The sequence below is a fragment of the Theropithecus gelada genome, chromosome 5 (genome assembly GCF_003255815.1).
Source record: "Theropithecus gelada isolate Dixy chromosome 5, Tgel_1.0, whole genome shotgun sequence".
Classification (NCBI taxonomy): Eukaryota; Metazoa; Chordata; class Mammalia; order Primates; family Cercopithecidae; genus Theropithecus; species Theropithecus gelada.
Window position 1 is genome coordinate 69,688,401 of NC_037672.1, and position 25,833 is coordinate 69,714,233.

General features: G+C 36.7%; 1 protein-coding gene across 1 annotated transcript in view; it reads left to right on the plus strand.

The window, feature by feature from the left end:
- The window catches only part of ADAMTS3 (ADAM metallopeptidase with thrombospondin type 1 motif 3), a 281,280-nt gene that overhangs the window by 153,868 nt on the left and 101,579 nt on the right, over positions 1-25,833 (plus strand). The window lies entirely within an intron of this gene.

Consider the following 25,833-nt stretch of genomic DNA (forward strand, 5'->3'; position numbering starts at 1 on the left):
ATATGTCTATTAAAATTTCTGTATAAAAAATCCTATATTCACCATAGTATGGGCTCCTTTGGCTGGTCAAGTAGGCACTGCTGGGCTGGCTATCTTTTCTGCATGGTATCTGCTAGCCTGTTGGTATTTACTGCCAGCTTGACTAGAGTCTCCTCTCATTATCATTAGTACAGCAAATCACCCTGAGTTCTGGCTGGGACTGCTATTTGTCCAGCCTATATGATCCACTAACTCACAGCTTCTGGTGTGGGACCACATCAATACTGATTCAGCAGCTGTCTCTCATAGGCTCCCCAGGAGACTCAGATATTGCTGTTCTTGTTGCGTAAGAATTGTGGGAAGTGACAGCTTCTTAGGTTGTGAACAGAGTGACGTCCTAGCTGCCCATAAAGTGTTTTCCAGAATCTCCAAAACAGAGCGGGAGAAAAGGCTTTGGCTCTTACAGTTCCTTGATGATTTGTATATTTTAGTCTCTTTAATCCAAATTAAAGAACCTCTCCCTAGCCCTTGAATCTGTATGTAAAAATCCTGTATTTTAATCCTTTAATGCTTAATCCTATCGGTCCCCATCTGAGACTTGGTTTTGAAGGGAACTGGGAAGAAATTACAACCACTGTCTTCCTAGTTCTGTTTATTTCCCTCATCCAGAGGCAGCCTAAGACCAAAAGGGCTAACCTTGTATTTTCCTTCCTCTAATTATATGCTTTTTCTTCACTAATCCAGACTAATGAGTAAGACTTATGATAAACAGGAGTTTCTCTTCACAAGAGGAAAACAAAACAAAAACAAATTTTAAAAAGTTTGTGGGCCGGGCGCGGTGGCTCAAGCCTGTAATCCCAGCACTTTGGGAGGCCGAGGCGGGTGGATCACAAGGTCAGGAGATCGAGACTATCCTGGCTAACATGGTGAAACCCCGTCTCTACTAAAAATACAAAAAACTAGCCGGGCGCGGTAGCGGGCGCCTGTAGTCCCAGCTACTTGGGAGGCTGAGGCGGGAGAATGGCGTGAACCCGGGGGGCGGAGCTTGCAGTGAGCCGAGATCGCGCCACTGCACTCCAGCCTGGGAGACACAGTGAGACTCCGTCTCAAAAAAAAAAAAAAAAGTTTGTGATATGGTCTCCAGGCCTACCGTTAATGTACTGTGTGAAACCTAAGCATTCAGAAAATCCTTTCTCTCTTAACACAACCTAGCCTACAAATCTGTTTTTTATAAATGTTACTTGAATCCAGTAGCTGAATATTGAGTCTCTTTATATTTTTTTATATTGTGTTAAGAATGCTTAACATGAGATCTATCCTTTCTTTAAAAGGATGAATAATATTCCATGTATGTGTATACCACATTTTCTTTATTCATCTATCAATGAACATTTAGGTTGTTTCCACATCTTGGATATTGTGAACAATGCTGAAGTGAACACCAGGGTGCAAATATTTCTTCAAGGTCCTGATTTCAGTTCTTTTGGATATATGCCCTGAAGTGAGATTTCTGGATCATATGGTAGTTCTATTTTTTAATATCCTGAGGAGCCTCAACATACTTTATTTTCTCTAGGAACTGCACTGTTTACATTCCCACCAACAGTGCAAGTGTTCCCTTTTCTCTACATCTCCTCAATACTTATCTTTCTTACCAAAGGCATTCTAATAGGCGTTACGTAATGTCTCACTTCTGTTTTGATTGTTATTTCCCTGATCAGTGATGCTGAGTATCTTTTCATATGTCTGTTGGTCTGTCTTACATTGAAGAATTGTCTATTCAAGTCCTTCATCCATTCTTCAATCAAGTTATTTTGTGTATGTGTGTGTGTGTGTGTGTGTGTGTGTTTTGTGCATGTGTTTTTTGTTTGCTTGTTTTGCTACTGAGTTGAAGGAGTTCCTTAGATTTTTTTTGATATTATTCTCATATCAGATACATGGTTTGCAAATATTTTCTCCCATTCTATAGGTTGCCTTTTCACCCTGTTAATTTTTCCCTTCGCTGTGTAGAAGCTTTTTAGTTTGATATAGTCCTACTTGTCTATTTTTGCTTTTGTTGCCTGTGCTTTTGGGGTCATAACTAAGAAATCATTGTGAAGAGCAATATCATGAAGATTTTTTGCTTTCTTCTGGGAGTTTTATAGTTTCAGTTCTTACATTTAAGTCTTCAATCCATCTGGGGTTGATTTTTGTGTATAGTGTAAGATGAGGGTTCAATTACATTCTTTTGCATGTGGATATTCACTTTTCCCAATACCATTCATTGAGGAGACTCTCCTTTTCCCACTGTGTGTTTTTGTGGAGGACCATTTGACCATATATGCATGAGTTTATTTCTGGACTGTCTATTCTGTTCCATTAGTCTGTCTGTTTTTATGCCAATACTATATTGATTTGGTCATGGTTGCTTGGATATAGATTTTGAAGTCCCACAGTATGATGCTTCCAGCTTTGTTCTTTGTTGTAAAGATTATTTTGGCTACCAAGGGTCCTTTGTGGTTTCATAGGAATTTTATAATTATTTTTTTCTATGTCCATAAAAAATGCCACTGGAATCTTAATAGGAATTGCATAGACTCTGTAGAGCACATTGGGTATTTTAAGCGGTATGGAAGTTTTAACAATAAGTTTTCCAATGCATGAACATGGGATGTCTTTCTATTTATTTGTTTCTTTTTTATTTTTGATGCAATATTTCTACTACGTAATAGTCTCCATCCCTTCCCTTTTCTCTCCATTGACTCAAAGCCTCCAGGCCATTTCTTAGGGCTGATTATTAAGTAGGTTATCTACACACAAAGTCATGGAGGAATATTTTCCAAAATTATCTCCATTGTACAAATTCTAATATTTATGTGGTCCACGTTGTTGTAGCTTCAAATTGTTACAGTTGCAGAAACCGTATGTGTTCAAGTGTTGTTGAAAGGACTCTTGTTAGGAGCTTTTTATTTTTTTAATTTTTTAAATCTCTAAGTTGGGATGAGGAATGATAAAATGTCAAATGCAAAATAGCAAAAAATAGTGTTAAGAATAAAGTTAATGTTAGAAAAAATAAATTTTTCTGTATGGCTCAAGCACACTTCACCATATGATTTTTCACTTATAACATCACAAATATGACTTTGACATTGTGAGTAACTAGGAGAACCTTGCAATTTTCAGTTTTCTGATGTCTGTATACCCAAATTTGGGACCTTAATACTACTTGACTCTTATTTTTTTCTATCTAATATCTGCAGATATTGAGTTTTATCCCAAATTCCACAGAATTTTTGTGTGAATAAAAAGGAATCAAATTTTCTTCATGAATATAGAAGCATTATATTTTATTTTTGATACTATTAAAACTGCTTAGGGTTATCTGTGCACATCAGAGAGTAGATAGTATTTATGTGGTCACCGTGAAGCCATGTACTTACTTTTGCAGATTTTTCTAACTTTTTATCCAGAGATAGAAAAGTGGCAGAGGTACCATGTCCAGGCCTCCCTCAGTACAAATAGAGAGATCATCTGTTTTAGTCTTCTTCAATTCTTGGCAAAAACAAAGGAAAAATTAAGATCAAACATGATGGCAGTTTCTTACTTTAGGTACCCAGTTCCAGTGACTTAAGCTTAAAGAACAGTTTGACTGTGTTATACAGCAGAGAAACTAATAAACTAATGAGGATGGGAAACCATAAGTACTCAGTGTTTAGTCCTTTGGGAATACCCCCCATATTTCCAGGTATGGGGAGTAAAATATAAGGCCTAGATATAAGCAACTATTTCTGAAAATATATTTTGATTAATGTAAGAACACTTTGCATTGAGATGGGATCCCACACATTTTCTGTTCAACCCCTTTGGACACTCCCCTCACACCACCTCCCAGACCTTAATGGACATTCTTATGAAAGATGTTTTGTAGCCAAAGGAAGACAGTCCGACTGTGTTACATTTCTTAGAGTAAACTTTGCCAAGGTTATTCTGTAAAAACAGATTCAGACATTTGAATCTGATCTCTTCAGCTCATTTTGAGATTAGATCTTCAATCTGGGTCTTTAAAACGCTAAAGAAATAATAAATCTAAGCATGGACTTTTTTGATAGAAGACTATCTAACATATATCTGTTTACTAATCTTTATTATTTCCTATATTACAGAAAGGAAAAAAGAGCTAACATGTTTCAGCTACTTCGTGAGAAAACTAAAGCCTTTATTAGAGATAGACTGGGTGTTTATATTTTATGCCTTCAAAAACCATGAAGACGATATTAAATTGCAAATGATAAATTTTAGATGAACACTGAGGGTATTCTTGATGCAAGGTAGTTATTATTATCATTTATTTATCAGATGCTCAATATATGCTCTTTCATCAAATAGTATAGCATACATCAGTAAAGATTAGTATTAAAACCAAATCATTGTGCAATTAGCATTATAGTGAATGATCTAGAAAATATGTTGTGTGACTTTAGAGATATCAGTGAAGGCTCAAGTGTTTTAGGGACTTCATGTGAATATTCAAAGATGCTTGGGTTTTCATTCAAGATACAATGACTGGGAGAAAAGAGGCCATTCCTGAGGAAAGAAGACAAAGTTTAGAGAACTAACTAATGGTGATAGTATGGGGAAAATATTATTATCAATAATTCTTAATCACTGAAAGTAAAAAAGGCACATAGTGATATGATATTACCTTGATGCTGTTTTCATAATAACTAATTCAACCAGATCGATTCAGTGTCTTAGATATTATTGTTACATAAATATTTATTTTCTTTTAATAGAGTTTATTCCAAGGGCTTACCCATCAAATAGTTTTGTAACCTTGGTCAAATTACTTAACCTATCAGTGCTTAAGATTCCTCATCTACAAGGCAGAGAAAATAATAATGCTTACTCCAAGCATTGTTCTTTGGATTATATATAATACTGACTTAAAGCAATTAGCTTTAGTTTCTCATACTTACTAAGCCGTCAATAAGTTAGCTCTGACTTTTTTTTTGAAATCACGACTACATCTTTCCTTTGTGATGGTTTTATAATCTTACAAAGAATTATCAGCCACTGTCTTTGAGCATGTGGTTTGTAGCATATTTTCTTATTTTTATTTTTTTGAGGCGGAGTATCTCTCTGTCGCCCAGGCTGGAGTGCAGTGGCGTGATCTCAGCTCACTGCAACCTCCGCCTCCCAGGTTCAAGCGATTCTTCTGCCTCAGCCTCCCGAGTAGCTGGGATTACAGGAGCCTACCACCACGCCCAGCTAATTTTTGTATTTTTAGTAGAGATGGGGTTTCGCCATGTTGGCCAGGCTGGTCTTGAACTCCAGACCTCAGGTGATCCACCCACCTCAGCCTCCCAAAGTGCTGGTATTACAGGTGTGACCCACCGCACCTGGCCTGTAGCATATTTTCATCATCGTATCACTTACTGCTCAACCCTGGCATCATTCAGATACTCTGTTTCATGTTTCTACTCCCAGCTTTTAGGAAACTGCTGTCCAATAGGATTTTATGTGATGATGGAAATGTTCTAAATTAATTCTGTCCAGTATGGTAGCCACTGGTCATATGTAGCTATTGAGATGTGACTAGTGTAACTGAGAAACTGAACTTTTATTTTTATTTAATTTTAATCCATTCAAATTTATATAGTTGCATATGACTAATGGCCCTTGTATTGGAGAGTGTGGGTCTAGATTTTGCACCATGGTGTATATATATATACGTGTGTGTGTGTGTGTGTGTGTGGGTGGGTGTGTATCTTCTTGACAGTTTTCTAAGTTCCTCCCAAAAACTTATTTCATTTGAATCTCCCAAGAATTATATAAAATAGGTGGGATTATCCCAATTTTTCCTTTTTGTTCAACATTGCTTACTCAGGGTCTAGCCTAGCACAGGGTAGGTCTTCAATAAATATTGATTGAACAAATGAATGATGAGTGATTCTGATACTCAGAAATGTTAAGAACCTTGCTAAGAAAAATATATATATTTTTTTTTTTTCAGAGAAGAGTCTTGTTCTATTGCCCAGACTGGAGTACAGTGGCATGGTCATAGCTCACTGCAACCTCAAACTCCTGGATTTAAGCAATCCTCTCACCTTAGCCTCCCCAGTAACTGGGTCTACAGCTGTGCACCACCACATTCAGCTAATTTCTTTTATTCTTTCATAGAGATGAGGTCTCACTATGTTGCCCAGGCTGGTCTGAAACTCCTGGTCTCAAGCAATCCTCCCACCAAGGCCTCACAAAGTGCTCAGATTCTGATGGCTCATGCCTGGCCAGAAAAATAACTTACACAGTTTCTCCACATTTTTAATTAGATAATAAAGTGAAAGCTTTGGAAGTACTTTTAAAACTGAACAAAAAAGCTCTCAACCAAAATTTTTTGGGAAGGTGAAAAAATGAAGTAGAACAGTTAGTGTGACATAGAAGAAGGCCCATACTGTCAAAGATTCTCTGTAATTTGTAGATGAAAATTACAAGGAAGGTAATCTGAAATTGCACTTACCACCTTAGATGTCTGATTATCAAACCCAGACTGGGTAATGAAGTTCCCGGACTGTATTCTTTTTACTGTTGGAGGGTGGGATTTGAATGGGACTCAGGAGTGAGATGCACAGCACAGAAGAGGTAGTTTGTGGGGTCCTCCAGAATTAGGATGTAGAACTTGCTTACTTAGTCACTGGTATCACACGTTTCTTTCTCTTTTGTTTTCATCTTGTGAACTTTCATAGAGATATGTATGACTCTCCAAGATGATATAAGTGTCCTCTGTCTTCATAAATATGTGGTTGGAATTTGGGCCCTTTCATCCTTTACAGATATTTATTTATTTGTTTATTTACTTTGAGACGGAGTCTTGCTGTGTTGCCCAGGCTGGAGTGCAGTGGCATGATCTCGACTCACTGCAACCTCCGCCTCCCTGGTTCAAGCGATTCTCCTGTCTCAGCCTCCCGAGTAGCTGGGTTTACAAGCGCGCATTACCATGCACAGATAATTTTTTTTTTTTTTTTTGTATTTTTAGTAGAGACGCGGTTTTGCGGTGTTGGCCACGCTGGTGTTGAACTCCTGACCTCAGGTGTTCCGCCTGCCTAGGCCTCCCAAAGTGCTGGGATTACAGATGTGAGCCACCACGCCCGGCCGATACTTTATTTTATCAACGTTGTTACCACATTTCTCTAAAGAAAATTTTTTGTTTTGCACCCTTCATCTGTTATCCAGCTCCCCCTCAACATGACTCTCATCCTCAGCAATTTACATAAATAGTTTTCCGCAGAGGCCTAAAAATTTCAACAGATTGCTATTCTCAGAACTTATTTTCCTGGTCCTCTTCATGATGACACTTCATAGCAGGTTGTTTCTTTAAATTTTCTGTTTTTCTCCTGATACCCTCGGTGTAGCCTCTTTATCCCTTACTATCTTCGATCAGTTGTTTTGGGTCTCCTTCTTCGCCTATAATTTAGTAGTGGATTTTTTCTTACACTCAATTGTATCCTACATAGTTTACAAGGGATGCTCTTTTTGTAGTTGCAGATATGTTCACTGAATATCCATGGTCTTCTCTAGTATATGTTTTGTGATCAGAAAGACGTGTATTCAAATCACAGCTCTGCAATTATCAGCTCTGTCACTTGCGGCACTTTAGGAAGCCTCTTTAGATATCACTACCTCGTCTATAAAACTAAAATTCTGCGTGTCTCAAGATGCTCTTAATGATATGGTGCCCTACACAAGATGGGCAGTTAGCTCACAATTTATCTCTTGTTTTCCTCTCCCCTTTTCCTGTCTTACCACGGTCAAAACTATAGTTCTTTTCTTTTCTCTTTTCTTTTCTTTTCTTTTTGTGATGGAGTCTCACCCTGTTGCCCAGGCTGGAGTGCAGTGGCATGATCTTGGCTCACTGTAACCTCCGCCTCCCTAATTCAAGCGATTCTCCTGCCTTAGCTTTCTGAGTAGCTAGGATTACAAGCACCCACCACGGCGCCTGGCTAATTTTTTGTATTTTTGGTGGAGACGGGTTTCACCATGTTGGCTAGGCTGGTCTCAAACTTCTGACCTCACATGTTCCACCCGCCTCAGCTTCCCAAAGTGCTAGGATTACAGTGTGAGCCACTGCACCTGTCTTATATACTTTTCTTATATTTGTCTCAGGTTAGAACGGTTAATGCCAGATTATGAAGAACCTTATTTTACAAGTTTAAAAAAATATACTCACAGAAGTTATGTACTATAATATGTATTTTAGAAAATCTGTCTTCCATTCATGCGGAATACAGAATACACTTGTGGAGTATAGAGAGGAGTGAGAGAGTGGAGGCAGGGAAAATAGCTTGGGGTGTTTTTTCCTGAAGTACTAATCCAAGTGAGAGGTGCTGAGGGCATGAGATGTGTCAACTCCAGTGTGAAAAGGAAGGAGTGGGTTTGGCTGAGCCCATTTTAAGAATCAGGGCAGACATTTTTATGGGGCTGCTTTGACTTGAGGCTGTTCATGATCATTATGACCATTTCATTTTTAATTTTAGAAATTTTAAAATAAAAGCGCAACAGCATTCCTTAGGCTATCCCCCGACTCCTACCCAATCTCTGAGTATAAGATTCAGGAATGGAGCAGAAATAAGGGTTCTTTGTTTTATGTATATTACTTAGTACTTTTATAAATCCAGAAAGCATAATATTTAAAATTTGTTTCCTAAGTCATTAAATCATAGTTGTAAATACCCCAACATAATGTGCTTTAAAAGTAATGTAATGTGTCCATCTTTATGGAAGGAAAAGAGAACGTATGATGCCTGCTCTGATGTAGTGTGGGATGCAGTTAACTAGGCTTCCTCATCGTCTCCCCTGCTTGTTCTTTCTGTAAATTTAGTCATACTCTCTTCTGCATCTGCAATGTCTTCTTGTCACCTCCACTTGGTGTTCACTATCCAGTGTGGGTATCATCATTTCTTTTTTTTCTCTGAAAGTTTTTTTTTTTCCTGATATTTTATAGTTTAAGTTATGTTGATTTTCATACTTTGTCGTATACCGTATTATTATGTTACTTCATACGTTTTTAATTCTTAATTCATTGAAATGTTTTTTTAGCTCCTCCTATCTGATTTACTTGCAAAATAAATAATAAAATCTTTCATGAGAAAACTGTGCTGATACATTTGCTTTTTCCTTACCTTACCTCTCGTTAAGGTCCTCCACAGAGACCTGTGACTCAGCTTGGCTAACATTGAGCTTGTTTCTAACCCTCCACCAATTCCTGGACTACTCCCTCTTTATCCTTTCCTCTTATATTCCAGTTTTAGTAAATGACACCAACATCCACCCAGTTAACTCCATGATTTTCACATCCCTTATCCAGTTGGTAGGCAGTACCCACAAATTTTACATCCAGATAGCTCTCAAGAAACCACCCAGACTCTGTTATTTCCACTTTTGTTCAGAGCCTAATAATTTTTGTTTCAAATACTGCAGCAGCATCCTGATCTGTTTTCCTGCTTCTAAACCTATCTCCCTCTATTCCATTTTGAGATAGAAGGTTACCAAATGTTGTGGACTGTGTATCCACAGCACATGCGGTGGGTATGCACACACACACACACACACAAATATACTACTATCATTTATGCATTATGGAACGTGCATCCTATGTATTATAGAACTTTCATGAAGCTATAAATTATGAAGACTGTAATAAAGAGAACTATAGAAATTCTTTTTCTCCATATTCCAGTAAATGTTTTTATATGCGTTTACAATCTCTGCTTTGGAGATTGTTGCTTTTGATCGAAGATGTAGTCATTGTTGTAAACTGAAATACTTTATGTCATTTTTTAATCTAAAATTTTTTAGTGGCTCCCAATTCCCTATTGGATAAAATATAAATTTTTTATATTTGTCCTCCATTGCCTGGTACTTCCATAGTTTGTCTGTTTTATCTCATGATTCATAAATGATGCCACTCCCCAGTATACACTCATTATTTTGGTTCTACTGAACTTTGAATTGCCTAAACACTTACGTTTTTAGCCTTGCCTTTTTTTTTTTTGTCCTTATACATGCTAGACTGCATATATGGATATATGAGTTGAATATGTCCTTATTTGAGTTGTTTTCAAAGGAGTCTGTCATTTTTTTAATTTGTGGAAATAACTGTCTTTAAACTATTTGATATTCTTTAGATAATCTAATTTGCTTTTGCCATATGTGCAGCTGGGCACGGTGGCTCCCACCTGTAATCTCAGCACTTTGGGAGGCCAAGGCAGATGGATCACCTGAGGTCAGGAGTTTGAGACCAGCCTGATCAACATGGTGAAACACAATCTCTACTAAAAATACAAAAAGTAGCCAGGTGTAGTGGCACATGCCTGTAATCCCAGCTACTCTGGAGGCTGAGGCAGGAGAATAGCTTGAACCCAGGAGTCGGAGGTTGCAGTGAGCCAAGATCGTGCCACTGCACTCAGCCTGGGCAACAAGAGTGAAACTCCATCTCAAAAAAAAAAAGCCAAATGTGCATATATGTTGGAGACTAAAAGGGTGAGAAATGGATTTTATTCATGTCATACCATATGTTGCCTACCAAACTACTAGACATTTAGTATCAGAATATTAATTGAATAATATATCTAATTTCAAAAGTATAACTTTTGGTTTCCTTTCAAGTGTATGAATCAACTATTTTAGTGTAGTATTATTTACTAGTTCAGTTTTAGAAGATGTTTTGGTGAGAGGGAAACATGTTTCAGTATGACTTCTTTTGAATAAGCAAAAAATAAACATACATCACCCCCCCTGCAATGGGTAGAATACTTTTGTATTTAAAAGGGTAAGAAATGTATGCTGCAGAAATGGCGATGTCGTGGGTGAAAAGATCTTCATTATCTCCGGCAACAGTGGTCTCCAGAAGCAATGACATCATTGTTGCTTCACTGACTTCAGAATTCATGCAAGAGACAGAGGCCCATGAACTTAAGACAGCTTCTTTGTCAGAAGTGGTGTAGAAAGGAAGACACAAAGAGCTTTCCGTTGAGTCATGGCGGGCTTTGCGACTCCTTTCCTGGCCCTTTGTGAAAGCACATGACTGGACTTGTAGAAGATTAACCCCCTTAACATTTCTGTGAAGATTTAAACAGATGCAAAGCAGCACCATCCCTTTTTTTTCTCCCTCTGTTGTGAATTCAGTATTCTGGTGGGCAGTGAATTATATTGAATCCCCTCAGAGAGGCCAGGGCAGTCAATGGGGACTCTGAATGGGGCCCTCTGAAGGGCTCAGCTGTGGGGTTTTTTGGGCTTTCACTGTTCTTTATAGCATTATTCCTCTGAAAGAGCTCCCTCTAAGAGTGGGGTCAGTCTAGAGACCTTTATAGTGCTTGAAGTAATCCACCCTTTAATCTGTTCCTTCCTGTGGGAAAATCAGTGTGGAAAAAGAAAAGAGTGAGTTGGTATTTACATCCAGATAGTGACTGTTTAGATTGTTTACTTTTAATCTTCTACTGTCCTTTGCATGAATACAGCTTGTTTTCAAATTTAGTTTCTTAATAAAACAAATTCCAGAAATCAATACATGGTTTGTGCTGATAATTTAATCTACTTATAGATGCTGAAGAGCTGTTGTTCTTAACCTTCTTTCCTAGCCTGGATCATCAGTTCATTAATCCAGCAGTCTTACATGTATTTAAAAGTAAGTATATACTATCTTATTAATAAAATGATATAAGTGATCTCTACATCTTTTTTATTTTGCTGGTTGTGACTTTACTTAAGTATTCTGTATATGGAAAGGATTATGTATGTTATCATTATATGTCAAAATATTACGTTTGAGGATAACAAGATTTAGCTCTTGATTTTTAATGACAAACTTGGTGACAGTGATGGCACAGATACTGATTTCCTTTGCGAATGGGATAGTAATTGGGAGGTGGGATGCTAAGGGAAGACTTTTGCTCATCTTTTATTGCATGGATTTTAAAATTCAATTATGTATTCATTTATTATTTACATATTGAAAAAAATTAAAACAACAAAGAGGGAATGTATTAGTCTGAGAGAAGTTGTGGGCATTTTAGTCCAAGTTATCTATTCTGGTTCCAAGTCTATATAGTATCCCACAACAGATTCCAATCCTAATCTAACATCTTGAGATTATAAGAAGGAAGGAGATGGAAACTAATATTTCCGTTGCAAAATATCTGATGGAGGCCAGGCGCGGTGGCCAATGCCTGTAATCACAGCACTTTGGGAGGCCAAGGCGGGCGGATCATGAGGTCAGGAGATCGAGACCAGCCTGACCAACATGGTGAAACCCCGTCTCTACTAAAAATACAAAAATTAGCTGGGTTTACAAGCAGGAGCCTGTAATCCCAGCTACTCGGGAGGCTGAAGCAGGAGAATCGTTTGAACCCAGGAGGCGGAGGTTGCAGTGAGCCGAGATCGCGCCATTGCACTCCAGCCTGGGCAACAGGGTGAGACTGTCTCAAAAAAAAAAAAAAAAATCTAATGGGTAGAATAATTTTTTTTTACTCATACTCTTTTGAAGACAAAGACTGCATCAACATTTCTTTTCTAGTTCCTCCTAAAACTAAAAGTCAGCTATTCTAATTATCTTTGAATTCACTTAGAGTAAAAATAAAAGTGAAAAAAACAAATTGGTTTTAGGCAAAGAAGTCAATGAAAAAATTTATATTCCTCTATCCCCTTGGCTTCTCTTCTATTCTTTTCCTCTTCTAAAAACAACTGTTCTCGAAGACAACTAGTTGTGTGCCTTAAACCTAGCTAACATCTTACCTCAGTGCAATTTAGGATCAGGTAGAGACAAGAAACATTATCAAGATGCTTTGAAACAATGAATTTTAAGTGCAAAATACTGCTATGATGTGTGCATGTAATATTCCCACTACTTTGGGTTAAGGGGATGGATTTTTTTTTAAAATATGTAGGAAGTTTGTGATGGGATAGGGTGGTAATGGATGAGGCTATACATGGAGAAAATAGATATAGAAATATAAAGGCTGTGGAAAGTTACAGTGCCATGATTAATTATGTATGCTTGCCCTTCCTCTTGTTTCGAGATGGAATGTCTAGGCTAAGAGACACAACTGCCTATCTCAGGTGAAGCTTATGAAATATCAGCAGGATGGTACAGTGGGAAGGGCCCTGGTCTCCAAGAGTCAGGGGATACGAGTTCTGGTCCTCATTCTGCCATTAGCAGTGAGGTCTAAGGGGTCACTTCTCTGTTGTACTTGCAGCCACTATCCAGATGGAAATATTAGATTTTAAGATCCTTGAAACTTTTTTTTTTTTTTTTTTCCTTGAGACGGAGTCTCGCTCTGTCGCCCAGGCTGGAGTGCAGTGGCCGGATCTCAGCTCACTGCAAGCTCCGCCTCCCGGGTTCACGCCATTCTCCTGCCTCAACCTCCCAAGTAGCTGGGACTACAGGCGCCCGCCACTTCGCCCGGCTAGTTTTTTGTATTTTTTAGTAGAGACGGGGTTTCACCGTGTTAGCCAGGATGGTCTCGATTTCCTGACGTCGTGATCCGCCCGTCTCGGCCTCCCAAAGTGCTGGGATTACAGGCTTGAGCCACCGCGCCCGGCCTGAAACATTTTTATACTCATGGTGCTCAGCATAGGGCCAGGCACCTGGAACATACATATTTCTTCAAGTGAAAGAGTAAAAATACAGCATTTTTTACATTGTAAAAATAGGGTGGGGTGGTTAGAATTGGTTGTTGAGTTTTCTATGGGTTTTCAGGATCTTAAAATCAGATTGTAGGTTATCTTCTAATTTTTTTTTTCCTGAAGAAGTATCCCATCTGTAATAGCCTTGATAGGTTGTCATCATGTTACTCTGCTCCAATAACAATATTTTCAGTATTTTCACTGAAACCATATTGTGTGTGTGTGTGTGTGTGTGTGTGTTTCTAACCTTCACTATTGAACACTTTCCTGGTTTTCTAGTCCTGCTTCCTTTCAGGAAGGTTTTAATGAAGTTAAATGGTGCATAGCTGCCACTTTTGTAGGTCTAAAACAGTTGAATATTAACAATTTCAAATGGTGCAAGTAAAGTTTGTTATCCAACTGTAGTCACAGAGATTTGGTCCCTGCTTAAAACGTTTCATTGGCCTCTCATGACTCCCCTGACCTCCCATCCAGCCCTTCTTGTCGTAACTTACCAGGGCTTTCATTTACCAATTTCTTTCACTGTCTATACCCCAGCTGCTCTGAAATTTCAGTTCCTGGACTGCTCAGTTTTATCTTCAGTGTGGGCCTTTGGAAATGCCATTTCTTTTGCCAGAAACACTCTCCTTTTGCTCCTGTTCTTCTCCATCCCTCAACCTTGTAGCTTGGGTTGGCCAATACCAATTTGAGCAATGGGAGAGAGACAATATACACATAATAAATATGTTTAGTATTTGAGAAGTGAAAATATACACGTAATATACAATATACACAGAATAAACAAAAAGTGCTGTGAGGAAACGGATTTTCTTCCCTGTAACTACCCCTCGCCCTTTATTTCAAATGTCCCATTTCAGTAATGTTACCCATAACTCAACATAGTACCACAGATGTGGACCAATGTGCAGACTGCAGTGGGAAGATCATTTTCCTTGTTTGGGGTCTTATAAATCCATCAGTACAATTATCTAGGGTTGTCAGCTCATAGTAAGCTCATAATCATTTTTCATTTCCCAGAATATAAAAGAAGCTTTAAAAAAAAGTTTAGCCAGTTTTTTTTTTTTTTTTTTTTTTTCTTTTTTAATTTTTCTAGGAACCTAGGAAAAAGGAGTCACCATTGGGAAGTTAGAAAGGCATGGAAGTTTTCAGGAACAGTTTATGTTTTATTTTTGTTTTTAAAATAGCTTTCAGGTATTTATAGAACAGCTTAGGAAATAAAGCGCTTTCCCAGACAGGTGTTTTTGCTATGCTTTGGAATACTGGTATGGGAGAAATGCTACTGAAGCCTTCTCTTAATTCACAGGAGAAAAATACCCTTTTGCTCCTTCCTGTATAATAACATTTGCTTTGCCAAAGTCATGAGTAATCAGTATAGGAAATGTAGTTATTTTTAGTTGAATATTACGTTTTCATAAAGTATGAGATAATAGGAAATGAAGTGTCAAAATGACAAAGTTAAAAATAAAAGCTTTGGATGTAGTCTGCCTGAGTGAATTCAGGCTCCATCTAAGACAATTTACTTTAACTTTCTGTGCCTCAGTTTTCACACATGTAAAATGGGGAAAAACAGTGTCTTCTTCATTGGGTTCTTTTGAGAATGAATAAGATAAAGTACTTAGAATAGCATCATTGGCACCGTCATCATAAATGTACTTATTATTATTTTAACTAAAAGAAGTCATGAAGAATCCCAGGGGCTTTTTAAAAAGTTGGTTAATATGGTTAATCTTTTGTAATGTAATTCTTATGCCATCCTTCTCAAATTAATACTATAGGGTTCTGATTATTCTGTAACTTTTCTAGTGCTTCCTACTTATTTAAACATGGTTTAAAGATATTTGCCCCTCTAGTACACTTAACATTTGAAAATACTTGAATTAGTGCTGGAGACTAGAAACAGATTTTCTCTCCTTTGTATTCATGATATTTCTTCCCAGTTCTGCTGCACCTCTCCTTTTCCTACCCGCTTCTCCACTCATTTCTGTCTCTTGTTCTTGCAGGCCTATGCATGTTTATACACATGCATCTCTTCTTTTCCTTCTCTCTCTCCGCATCATTAGAAAAATATAAGTGAATTATAAGCTAAACACCTATTGTAAATTGGAGTTCTATGTAATTTCATCTCTCATTATTTTGTATTTATTCTCTAGAATATGTAAATAACTGGTTTTATTGTTAGAGTGGTGTGTATGGAGCATTTGTGATTGATTGATTGGTTGATGGCTATTAAATATTGATATAAACCCAGATTTCCTCTGTTATGGTACCCATTATCTTTATTGTTCCAAAATATTTTTCAGAAGATTTTTTAAAAAGTCACTGAATTTGTGACACACTCGGGTGGACCTTACAAAATTTTCCCTTAACCTTGGCACATTTGAGTTGCTTCACAGCTGTTTCTCCACTGCGTAGTCCTTTCTAAATGTTATTAATGATATACTTTCATGAGGGATCGTTTTCTCTGTGTATGATTTTAATTTTTTTTATTTTTTAATCTTTTAATTTAAAGGAAACATTTCGAAGTTATACAAATGAACAAAAATAAAATTATAGACCCATGTGTATATCACACAGTTGAACAGCTATCAATATTTTCCCATGTTTGTTTTAAATTTTTCAAATGTTACAGATATAGTTAAAGCGCCACCACTCATTTCTTTCCTCTCCGTCATTCCTGAGGGGTGGTCATTCACATGTTTTGAAACAGATTATTCTACTGAATTTTCTTTTTTATTTTTGCTGGATTTATATAAAGTATTAGTTAGGGTACAAGTGCAGAAAAGAATTAACATAACAATCCTGAAGCCGTTATCCTTGGAAAGGCCTGCTTGCAAGGTTGATCATTGGCTGGCATATTAAAAATTAGAATTTAGAAGACTGCCCATTCCCAGAACTGATAAGGGTGACTTGCTGTGTCTAAACTGTACAAACAGTGTGGGTGATGCCGAACACCTAATTCTTTCTGGGAATCTGGAATTTTGCTTTGTACTAGGCCAAAGATGCCTATGTGACCAGCCCCCAAAAAAACCTTGGGCACTGAGTCTCTAATGAGTTTTCCTAGTAGACATCATTTCACATGTTTTGTCAAACTCATTGCTAGAGGAATTAGGTGTGTTCTGTGTGACGCCACTGGGAGAGGACTCTTGGAAGCTTGTGCTGGCCTTCCTCTGAACTTCACCCTGTGTGACTTTTCCCTTTGTGGGTTTTCTTTGTATCCTTTCACTATAATGAATCGTAGCCATGAGCAGGACTATATGCTGAGTCCTGTGAATCCTCCTAAGGAGTCATCAAATCTATGCATGGTCTTGGAGAACACTGACATAATATAGCCTGTGGATTGATTGGAATGAGGTTAAACTGCTGCAACAAAGAGCTCCCCCAAATGCTATGACTTGAACAAAAAAGATATTTATTTTTTCTAATGTTCATAGTCCAGAAATTGAAACTGTAAGATAAGGCTCGCAAGGGTAAATGACCAAGCAGCACATGCACGAGCTACTGGGGCACACTGGAGAAAACCATTGAGAAAGCAGCACCAGGGGTAGGGACATGGCCCCTTTGTTGGCACATTGCGTTGTAGGGAAGCACACATAATTCTAGCAGGTCTTGATGACAGACTTTGGAAGATGGGCCTCAATATATGGGTAATGGTACTTTTAAACTGCATGATTAGTAAAGTACCAGTTCCTCTCCAGGCCTATGATAGACCAAAACACAATAGTGGTATGACCTGGTACAATACTGGCCCCAGCCCCATGCTGCAAGATGAGGACCTGAGGTTTGGGAGCACCAGCCTTTCGCCTGGCATAATCATTGTGCTGGGGTCCAAGCCTTGCGGTTGTGTCTGTCACATGGCATGACAGCAACAGGATTTGTCACATCAGCATTTATGGTCGAGAAGAATCCCTATTTTTACCCTATGCTAATGGAATAATTTTTAATATTCTCCTCTTTACAAAGGGGTCTGATTTTCATTCATTCTTACCATCTCACTGACAAATAAGACAGACATTGGCTGTTAGTAATTACTTGGTAATTACCTGGATTTATGCTCTTATGCTTTGATCTTAGAAAACTACTTCTTTGGTGTCTAATGTTGCTAAATAGCACTCTTTAGGAACTTGCAGAAAACTTTTTTTGTCTTTTGTTAATTATATACTGTGGGACATTAATAAATAGCATTCTTTGAGTCTGAGCATTTTAATCAACTAGGAAGAGACTGACCCCTTTATCATTTGACCAGCACCACTTATGTTGCCTTAGGCACCTCATTCAAGTCAATTTTGAAGAGAAAAGTTTGATAGTACTGTATTCAGTATAGCAAGTTCACCCCAAAACTTTAGATGCCTCTATTTGCTAATTAACCTTGTGCCCCATATCTCGAGTGAGAGAAGGTTCGCTCAGGATAATCCCAATATGCACCTCCAATCTGACTCCCTTCCCCAAAGGTGTCAGTCATTAGGTAGCTTGACACCTTTTAATTAGGAAATTCAACACAAGAACTGGCAGTTGAATAATACCTGGTTTGGCATACCATTATCTGTGAAAGGTATTTACCATTTAAGAATTTTTGTGATTATTTAAGATAAAGGTAAGACACAGCTAGCATAGTTGATTGAGTATGGGGTTTAGATCGCAAGCTTAAGAATATCTGTATTCTGACAGTTATGGGTCATATGGCTTGGGAGAGGGACCAAATCTCTGTGGACATCTGTTTCATGGTTTGTAAAATGTGACTGATAACAGGGTATACCTGCTTCTCTTAATTGTTATGAAGAATAAGTGAAATGTTCATACAAAAAGCATGAATTTTAGCTATCTAATTATATCAGCTAACAGATTTAGTTCTCTAAAGGCAGTACACTCAGAATGTAAAAAACAAATTCTAATGAGTAATTTGTTTTGATAATGTCTACTAACCTTGAGAAATTTGATAGCTTTCTTTTTCTAAAACTCCTTCAACAGCCAGAGATGAAGAATAGGTTTTTGAGATTTTGGATAGTCTTAGCTATTGAAAAGAGCTTTTATTTTTGTAAATGAACTCTAATGTTTCAATTATTGTGTTTTTATGTTACCTTATTTTTAAAATAGGAAGGTCAGTGAGTAAGATTGCTTAAAAAAAATGCCAGTTTACCATAGTGAGAATCTACTTTCTTGTGAACCCTTAAAAACATCACAATGTATTAAAGCCTTGATTATTTTTGATGGAATAATTCAGTGGGCTTAAAGGGCAGACTCTTGAGTAGGAACACCTAGATTTAAATCCTAGCTTTACACTCAATAGATGTAGAGTGTTGGAAAAGTTATCTACTATTTCGTTTATGGCTAGCTCATGAAAATGTTGTAATGGTGCTCTGTGTGTTTGTCTGGTTGCTTTCCCCGAGACTCATCAGTGTTGTTCAGTCTCTCTCTCTCTCCCCCGCTCACCCTTAAGTTTAATTTAAATTTTAAAAACAGATTTGGAAAAAAAAAAGATATGATTTAGATGTGATTCTCTCTTATTGCACTGATTGTATAGTTACTTTAAAAAGAGAGAGAGAGAGAGAAGGAACACAGAATCCTTGCTTTGTGTTGCTTAATGTGTTTTTGCAAAACGTTGTTTGCCAATATTTTTGGCTAGGCAGTTTAACTTCAGTATTGCTAGAGTGACACAGATGGATGAAATGTGCTTTTAAAAATAAGAGTGTATATGTATAAACACATGCCCTGAATATATGCATCCATACACATACACCCAAACATAAATTTGGATGGGAAGAAAAAACAGGAAAGAAAAAAGTGAAAGAAAATTTTGGTTCCTGATTTTAGGAAATAATTCAGTTGACAATGATGCATTTTAGAGAGTTTACCAAGAGTGAGATGTCCCGAGTGTGGAAGTTTTTCAAGGAAATTCAGTATGAAAACTTACTGGCTTTGCGGTATAACCCCATAGCAAGTATATACCCATATAGATGATGGCTGGAAATCAGAAATGTTTTCTTCTCTAACTTTTAGTTTATAGATTTCTTAACATGCCTAAAAAAATACATGGAAATCACTCAGCCCAATGAGGTTTGAATGTAATTAAAAGTAAAAAACAATCGTTGATTTTTATGTCTTCCTGATAAATTTGGAATACCCATATTATTTATTTATTTTATAACTATTTTTTCCCCCTTTTATTTTAGATTCAGGGGCTACATGTGCAGGTTTGTTACATGGGTGTATTGCATGATGCTGAGGTTTAGTGTAGGCTGGAACCCATCACCCAGGTAGTGAGTATAGTACTCAATTAACATTTTTAACTAATTAGGAAATTCCAAAGTGTAACTGTTTTTCTTGAGTTCTACTTTGTCTGATATTAATGCAGTCACTCAGCTAATTTATGGTTACTTTATACATGCTATCTCTTTTTCCACGTATTTACTTTCAACCTGTCTGTATCGTAGCATGTAGTTTGGTCTAGCTAGCTTTTTAAATTATTATTATTCATTCTTATAATCTCTGCCTTTTGGGGGGAGCATTTCACTTAATGTAATTATTGATATAGTTGGAGGTAGGTCTAATGTTTCACAGTTTATTGTCTGTTTATCCTACCTGCTCTTCGTCCCTGTGTATCTTCTTTATTACCTCCTTTTGAATTAATTGAATGTTTTATGTAATTCCATTTTAACTTCTCTATCAACTTTTTAGCTCTAATAATTTATTTCTTTTAATGGTCACTGAAGTACTATAATAAATATCCTTGAATTTTCAAGTGTCCTTAGAGTTAATATTGTACCAATTCATGTAAAATATGAAAACTTTGTGATCACATAGGTTCATTGACTGACCCCCTTTTCTTTATGCTCTAGTTATAACAGGTGTTATCTGTACATATGTTATAAATCCCACCATATATTTTTTGTTTTAAACGTATATATTTTAAAGAAATTGAATAGAAAATAATATTTTATATTTACCCCCATATTAGTCTTTTCAATGCTCAATATTGTTTCCTGGATATCTGATTTTATCTGGTATCATTTTCCTTCAGCCCAAATAACTTTCTGTAGTAATTTTTGTGCTGTAGTTCTGCTTTACATCATAATTTTTATTTATCTGAAAATGTTTGTATGTGATCTCTCTTTTTGAAAGTAATTTTCGATAAATTTTGAATTCAAATTTGACAGCTTTTAAGGTTTTGGTTTCTTTCAGCACTTTGGTGACATTTTTCTACTGTCTTCTGGCCTTCATTGTTTTCGATGAGAAGTCAAGGATAACTCATATCATTATTCTCCTATAAATAGTATGTTATTTTTCTCTAATTCCTTTCAAGATCTTCTGTTATTTGTGGTTTTAGTAGTATGACTAAAAACTGCCCATGTGTGGTTTTATTTCTTTTCATCCTGTTTGAAATTCACTGAACTTTTTGAATTTGTAAATGTATGTCTTCCAGCAGATTTTGAAAATGTTTGGCCATAGTCATTTCAAATACTTTTTCTCTTAATTATTTCTTGTTCTGTACTCTCAGAGTCCAGTTATATGCATGTTATACCTTTGGGTATTGCTACACAGATAACTGAAACTCTGTTTATGATTTTCAAAGTGTTTTCTCTTTCTTCTTTTCGGATATTTTCTGTTTATTGATCTCCCAGTTCATTGACTCTTATGTGTCACTTTCAATTGATGTTAAACTTGTCCACTTGATTTTTAAAATATATATATTTATTGTATTATTAGTATTTAGTATTGTATTTTTTAGTTATTTTTAATGGTTTGTTGAGTTTTATGCTTCTTCATTATGAGTATATTTTTCTTTATATCATTCAATAATTTTATAATTCTGCATCTTAAACCTAACATTTGGTTCATCTCAGATTCACTTTCAATTAATTCTCTTTTCTCTTGATTCTGGATCACATTTTAAAAATTTCTTTATGTATCTAATTTTGAATTGTTTCTTAAACATTTTGAATGATATATTGTAGAGATGTTGCATTATGTGGTAGTCCTCGAGATAGTGTGCTTTTTGTTTTGTTTTACTTGTTTGTTTTAGACAGACAATGTGGCTGGTATCAGATTGTAAACTGTAACCTTTCTGCATTCCTTTTAGCCTTAGCTGGGTTGCTTAGAGTCTGCCTCAAACACATATAGTTCAGGGGTCAGCCAGAGGGTGTTGGAGAGTGCATTTGCAGAATATGGAAGTCACCTTCTATGACTTTTTATTTTCCAGTACCGCTGCACTTAACCCAACCCCAAACTTCAAGTATGTGGTGCCCAAACTCAGTACTTTGGTTCTTTATGCCAGTAAAAACCAGGTTCTCATTCAGATTTCAGCCACTCATATAGACTCACCCTCAGAAAGAAAAGCCATAAAATCAGAAAACTCACCCTGTGCCATTTTATTCTTGCAAGTGACAGCTCCTCTCTAGCTTCTCCCTGCATTTGTTCATTTTCCAGTGACTTCAGAAAGCTGTTTTTTCTATTTTATTTGGTGTTTATAGTTATCTACAAGCTATTGGTTGGAGAGGAAGTACTTAACCATCCCAGAAGTGAGCTGCTGTCATTTATTTTGGAATGTAGAAGATGCCACCAGCAGTAAATAAAAATACTGAGAAAAAAACAAAAAACAAAAAACAAAACAAAAAAAAACATTTCTTCTTGAAACAGGAGAATCTTTCTACTTACAGGATATTCTTTTTAAATTTTTTATTTATGTGCTTACTTATTAGAAATTTGAGGGGTTCATGTGCAGGTTTGTTACATGAGTATAGTGCATAATGCTGGGATTTGGGTTTCTAGTGAACTCATCACTCAAATAGTGAACATAGTACCTAACAGGTGTTTCGCAACCCTTACTTTCCTCCCACCCTCCCCACTTTTGTAGTTCCCAGAGTCTATTGTTTCCATATTCATGTGTACCCATTGATTAGCTCCCACGTATAAGTGAGAACAGGTAGTATTTGATTTTCTGTTTCTGAGTTGTTTCACTTAGGATAATGGCCTCCAGCTGCATCCATGTTGCTGTGAAGGACATGATTTCATTATTTTTATGGCTGCATAGTATGCCTTGGTGTATACATATCACATTTTGTTTATCCAGTTCACTGATAGACACCTAGTTTGATTCCATGACTTTGCTATTGTGAATAGTGCTGCAGTAAACATATAAGTTTAGGTATCTTCTTGATAAACTTGTTTTTTTTCCTTTGGGTAGATACCCAGTAGTGAGATTGCTGGGTCAAATGGTAATTTTAGTTTTAATTCTATGAGAAATCTCTATACTGTCTTCCATAGGGGTTGAACAAATTTACATTCCAACCAACAGTGTGTAAATGTTCCCTTTTCTCTGCATGATCTCCAGCATCCAAACCAGCAGAACTCAGTATCAGAGTTATGGGGGGAGCTACTATGTAGTCATTAGATATAATTATGTGACATAATTATATCAATAACTACTATGTAGTCATTAGATATAATTTTAACATATTCAACATCTCGATTTTATCATTAACTGTGTGTGCCATAATATAAAATATATTAGGAAGCGGTGTTCCTTCAAGGCTTCATAGTGGGGATGGGTCCTTACGTGACAAGTTAAGAAACCATCAGAGCTGATATTCAAATAGCTTTGTAAAGCTTAAGTTTCTGCTGTTGATTTCATGCACAGCCTCAATTACTGCCACCAAAGCACTTCACTATACTGACATGTACAGAAGGAGTTGTTCTGTCCTTGTGATTGAGAACCTCTTCTGCAGGGAACCTCCTGGTGAGCATTCCTATGGTATACATATATCCTCAGATCCTGATCCCATTCCCAAAGATCTATCCCGACTTTTCTTTCAAACTTCCTGGTTATCAATATTCCAGTTTATTTCTTCTATTAAATTACTTCACCAGACAACTCAGAAATTGGTGTGTAGATCCTAGCCTTGGACTCTACTCCTTCTAGACAAAGTGAAAAATGGTGTATAGTGCTTAAATGCAACCACCTTCTGGACTAGTCTTCATTGTTTTATAACTCCGTTCTTGAATGGGGCTATAACACTTTCACAGTCCAATTGTGGGTGGTTCCTGTATATCTTATAGATGCATCTGTAAGACAGGCTATAGAATCTTCATCTGCAGTTATTTAGTAAAAAGGAACTCCCAGGATCACATAGGTGTTACAGTTGAGAGAGAAGCTGAAATATGTTAGGAGCAGGCATACGTGCTGGTTCATGTGAACAAAATGATTATACAATTTGTGCCTTTGAGACCTGATCCACGTAGATTATTTTCATTGAATAATGGAGGTGGACTGCTGCTGGATTTGCCCGACATAATGGCAAAATTAATCCAATAGCACTCGATGCAAGATTGGAATATCAGGTTGCATGGCTATCTGGCGTTCATTGATAGGCATTCAGTTCTATCAGAGACCAGTAGGAAGCTGGGAGCTACTATCTTAAAAAATTAAAAAGAGGTTATTTGTTTATAAGCACTTCCCCTTGTTACCATACTATTAAATGCACATAGGTTTTGCTGTGATTTTTTATTGGAATTTGTCACAGTCTCCATGTAACACCCCAATCTACACAGCCACTTTACACACTATGGGATTATCTTGTCATAAAAACTAAAAATGGAACAATTTGCATTGTATCTTGGGAAACCTGAAGAACTTTTTTGTTTGTTTGCTTTGCCCTGGACTTCTACTAAAACTGGGAGCTTTTTAAAATCATATGAATGAGTCAGTGATAAATGTCACCTCCAAAGTCATATTAGTTACTTAGATGTTCCTACTCCTTTTTAGTGGTTGGGTATACAAAATATACCAACTTACTTTTTGGTATGGAAAAAAATCTTGACATGCTCTGAAGCCCTCTGCTAAGGTGTCAAGATCATGTATTTCTATGGAATTTGTTTCTCAATCTCTTCTACACATTTTTAATATAAATCTCTGAGGGAACTTGCCACTTACTGCCCTCTAGAACCTGTCAACAATATGTATTTAATATTGTAGGCTAGAGTAGTGAATTGTGAGATTGTGTGAGAAATTCGATATTTCCTTAAGACAGAATGTCAAAGCTATGCTGCTGGCCCTGCCAGGTAAAAATTGTTTACTACTGGTGTTCTTGTCTTGCCAGAAGAGAGGGAAAAGTACATTTATCAAATGAAACCTGCATGTTAAACCGGCTATGCTTATCTGATTCAGTGAGATACAGTTTCAGTATCTGAAACTGCAGCTGTAATAATCATTACTGCCTTATTAATTTTATAAAAACTCACTCTTATTCTTTAAAATACATTGATTTTCTTCACTAGCCCAAAGTGGAGTGTTAAGTGGAGAAGTGACAGGAATCATCACCCTTGAATCCTTTTAGGTCTTTGGGTTTAAATTTTCTCTGCATGGCTCAATAGTGATAGAGATGTCTTTAAAAATGTCCTTCAGTGGATTCTACTTGGTCTTTGTTCTCATAATAGCTCGTGTACCACAGCCAGGAAATTAATTTGGGAGTTTGGGGATTCTGACAGCTTCTTAGGATATCCATTTAAATCTATCCTCAAGAATATTACAAATATGCATACTATGTGTTTGGGTGTCCCATTGGTCCTACAGTAAAATGCATTCACATCAGAATTACATAATACCATTTGAGACTTGTAGACCCCAGAGGCATTTGCTGTCCTCACAAATTATTGCTGCTCCATAGCAACATGGTATGTTGTGATGTGAACCCCAAATGATACAGAACATGTATGATGAATGAGAAGAGACATTCACTAGTGGAAGAGGTATTAAGCTGATAAACACAATGGTTATCCATTAAACAACTTAATTGGGGTAGGGAAGTCTTCATAATAGTAATAATAGAAATAAGAATTACATTTATATACTACTTTGTGTTATATTATATGCACTACTTCATTTGGTCCTTACAGTAATCCTGTAAGAAATGTGTTTTTATTATTACTGTAATGATTATCATCATTTCTAAACATGGAAACTGAAGTGTATAATGATACTACAGATTTGCCAGAAAACTGAAGGGATAATGATACTATAGATGTCCCAGAATTACAGAATAAGTAATTGGAATATGCAGAACTTGAATCCAATATTTATGATTAAAAATTAAATGTTCTTTTCACTCTCTCATAAATTCTCAACTATAGGCCCTATGATTGACTTGAACTTATGTCTTTTAAAATCATGGAATGTTAGGACCAGAAGAGGTTTTGGTGACTGGATGG